This window comes from Myxine glutinosa, unplaced genomic scaffold, assembly GCF_964187855.1.
Source record: "Myxine glutinosa unplaced genomic scaffold, kmMyxGlut1.1 SCAFFOLD_2305, whole genome shotgun sequence".
Classification (NCBI taxonomy): domain Eukaryota; kingdom Metazoa; phylum Chordata; class Myxini; order Myxiniformes; family Myxinidae; genus Myxine; species Myxine glutinosa.
The window spans coordinates 26,583-30,855 of NW_027618400.1; positions in this window are offsets into that span (position 1 = coordinate 26,583).

A 4,273-nucleotide genomic window follows, 5' to 3' on the forward strand; every position below is an offset into this window, starting at 1 on the left:
GAGCACCACAGTATGTGCAATTGGAATTGGTTTCTAGAACCACATAGTGTAAACTGGCCAATGGATTGGCAGGGCAAGACCCCGGGTAGAGTAAAAAGTTAATGTCATTTAGAAGTATAGCTAGGATGAAAGTCTCTTCGCACCATCCGCATCCACTCACTAAGGTGATAGAACTCCACACCATGTGTTGCAAACATTTGGAATGAAAGACGCATCTTGACATGGGTGAGACATTGTGTGATATTCCATCCCTTCCTTGTTGGGAGGGATTGGGAACGAATTTGGCATAAAGGGGAGATGGGAAAGACAAGACGGTAGCGACGAATTTGTAAATTGTGTAAATACGGGGTAGGGGCAAGGGTAGAGTAGGTGACATGGGGGGTGACGAACGCTAGGGACGAGCGTTCTCAGCTCGCTCTCCCGCGCCCATCATCTTGCATTGCCTTGTATTTATGTGTACCCTTGCGCCCTTCCTCCCCCCCCCCCCAACTCTGCTTGTCTTCCTTCCCCATTCATGGACTATGTTATTTTGTGTCCGAGGGGAGTGTGCAGGTGTCCACAGTTGTGCGCCCGCACCCTTGCTGCCTCCTGCCTGCACTGATGCACCATATGGACCACACGTTCTGTGGCCTGGCACCACTTATGGACCACACATTCTGTGGCCTGGCACCACTTATGGACCACACGTTCTGTGGCCTGGCACCTCTGCTGGGACCGACCATTGTTGCCAGCGGTATCTGGCTTGCAGACCAATGTTTTAAGTGGCATCTATGCCCAGCAGTGGACCACCTGAGTTGGCCCTGCTGGCCACAAATTTAAAAAAAGCGGACGCTGTGTGTGCCCTTTTTATTAATAAAAACAGCAAGTAAGAAGAAGATCCATCAATCAAGCCAAGATACATCGGCCCAGCAGAGAAGCAAGAAAACATCATTTATTATTTTGAAATGTTTGCTTTGTGCATTTCTGGTGCTTTTTGGTGCATTTTTTTTATTGGTGCATTTTATTGGTACATATGGGTATGGTGTATCGGTGCAGTGCATGGGAATGGCATTTTCCTCTTCTCAAAACATATTCTCTTTTCCCACAAAAGACAGGTCCTGGGTTGTAGTGTAAATAATAGTAGTCTTGTAAATAATGCTCCCCACCGGTTAAATGTTTAGTTTGAAAATAATTCCGTAATTCGGTTAATTGTAGGCGTGAGTCAGTTAGATAGGACGCAACGCAGCAGGGGGGACACATATCTAGTGTTAAAACTGTCGCACTCAGGGTGAGATTAAAAGTGGAGAGTAACCACACCTAAGTGTCACACTAATTTAAAAGATAGTCCTTTTGTTTCGGCTCGGGCCGAGCCTGGAAAAAGGGGGAGGGGGGGTGCAGTGTTGGTATTGAGAACCCTCACTCGTGTAAATATGACATTATTAAATGGTTATAGGTAGCACCCCTAGTTAGTCCACAAGCAACACGTAGGCCACCATAGGACTTCAGTTATTTCATTAGTATGTGTTTTAGATAAGGCCGTGTTTCCAATAGTTGAATCTGCGTTATGCCAATTAAATAAGAGTAGGTCCCCAATTCATTCATTTTACAACCTCCCTCTCCAAGCGACGCCATTACGCGTCCTTCAGTCTGCCCATGGCCCCTCCCAAATTTTGCGCGCCTTTGTTAGCAGCGTTCGCTGCCTTAGCGCTCGCTCAACGCTACACCATAAGCCACGAGGTAAGGCCCAAGAAAGGAGGCGGAGCGCCTCGAAGAATGGCCGGTAAGCCCTCACCAGCCAACCAGGGCTGAAATAACATCAGCGACAGGCATGGCTTTTGGATCGCGGAGTGATCGCTGGTCGCGTTATATAAGCGCGAACGCAAAGCGCTTTCACAGGACTGCTTGGAGGACTGTGTGAGAGAGCTCGCCTACACGGGACTTGGAGGACTGCGTGAGAGAGCTCGCCTACAAAGAACCCTTATTGGAAGCGCACATTACAGGACTGATGGGCGAGAGCGCATTGAGAAGAACCTTATGAGATATATGGCGCGCTGATTAAGAGAACTTTGGAGAGGGGGCGTTTGGCATGAGGGTGCACACATTACATACGCGACAGGACACCAGCTTCCCCCCGTTATATAACTGTCCAGACGCGTTCCAATATATGCGGAGCTGCCTGCCGGGTTTCGCCGCTGGACCGGAGCCTGGACCGGAGTCGACTGGAGCCTGGACGCCATCACCGGACCGTCTACCTGTTCCATCAACCATCTACAATCCCCATGTGAGTGTGTATGTTTGTCCTGGGGTATTAAGTTAAGACTGCCATAAGACTGCCCTGTGTGCTGCTTCTTCCTCTTCCTATCCTGTACATTCTTTTGTTTCCTCTTCTCCTTCTTGTAAATAATTAATAAACCCAGCTTTGCTCTTCCTATGCTCTGGTTTCCTCTTGTCCGATCGCATCCGTCCTTTCTCTCATTGGGTAAACATGGCACGAGTAGGAACCGCTCAGAATCGGGTTTAGTCTCATTGTTAACGGCCCGAGTCGCGGCTCGCTTCGCTCGGCGTATCCACTAATGCTGCGGCTCGGGTGGGAGGTTATCTCCTTGCCTCACGTTCGGTGTTGGTAATTAGGTAACAGGACCAAATTGACCAGCAACCACACCTAATACCGACCGGAAGGAACGGGGTAACTTCAGAATCACGTCGGTCAGTAACAGACAAGGGGATTAACCCCCCCCCCCCCCCTTGGTAAGGGGAAAAGGCCGACGTTTGAGATCCGCAAGAATTGGTGTCAGGAGTGGGATTTGGACCCGAACCAAATTTTTTATATATCTGAAAAATTTTGGTCAAAATTATGAGCGGCCGATTCATTACCGTCTAAATTGAATCGTGCCATGGATAACCAAGGCGATCGGATGCCAGTGGGGGAAATAGAAGAGGGGTTAGAATTAACCCAGGACCCCAGGGAAGAACAATTGGGAGAGATGGAGGAGGAAAGGAATTAGGGTTGCGGCAGTGGGGGTTGCAGGCGGACAAAATGGCGGCGCCTCACACATGGCCGCGGCAGCCGAGCCCGAGATGCCAGAGTGCATGCGGGTCTTTATGATCCAGATGATGGCAAAGTTGGACGCCCAAAGTGATAAATCCACCCGGGAGGGAAGAGAAATGGGCGGCCAGATGAAAGACGGGTTAAACTATTTGAGGAAAGAGATGGGAGAAATGAGGGCCGATCGTAAGCAAATGGGAAATCAAATAAAAGAGATAGGAATTGAATGGGAGGAAAAGATGGATGCAATGGGAAATCAAATTGAAGGGTTTGGAAACAGAATGGGTGACCGCATACAAAAATTTGCGGAGAACAGAGACCGCAGATCGGGCGAAAAGGTTGCGGGGGTCCGCGACGAGGTAGCAAGACTGGAGGAGCATGGGTTGAGCGAAGCTGAGCAAGGCAAAGTCACGTGGACCGGGGGAGAAATCGCGACCTGGGGTATGGGGAAGCCAGCGACCGCCAAAGTAGAAGAGAAAATTTTATTAGCTCCAGCGGTCGTCGAGGAAAAAGAAAAGGAATTAATTATAGTCGAAATTGAAATTGAAGAGACGGCGGACTTAGAAAAGCACTCGTTGAAGGAAGAAATGGAATATATACAAAGTCTGTGGTTACATACTGATGCCGTGCTTGCTAATTCCAATAAAGATTTGCAGGTGCGAGAGGAGAAAAGGATCCCAAAGGTAAGCCGGGCTGTATATGGCGTGAAGAGGTAGCGCTTGGGATCCCAGCGTCACCCAGGCACTCGTAGAAGGTCCGTGGTGCGCTGTGTGAATGGAAATGGCGCGCATGTGCGAATGGCGCGCGTGTGCGAATGGCGCGCGTGTGCGAATGGCGCCGGAGCGCGAGTATGAAACCAAGATTGAGGGAGAATGCACAAAAGAGTGTATGTGTGATGGTGAGTGTGATACAGAGAGTGAGATGGCTGAGGAGCGTGTGCGAGAATGCACACCTGGGATGGATGAGGAGCGTGTGCGAGGACGCACACCTGATTTGGTTGTGGCGAGTGTGCGGGGATGCACACCAGAGCACGTGATTGGGTGTGCAACAGAGTGCACACCCACGAGTGTTACGGAGTACGTAACAGAGGGGAGTGTGCCTGGGTGGTGTGCACGAGGAAGTGCGGTGGCGGAATTGACGGAGTGTATGGGATGTGTGAGTAAAGAAAGGAGGTGTGGATGTGAAAATGCGATCCGAGCCTCGACGCTGACTGGGGCAGCGGTTAGGCTGACGTGCAGCCTACACAAG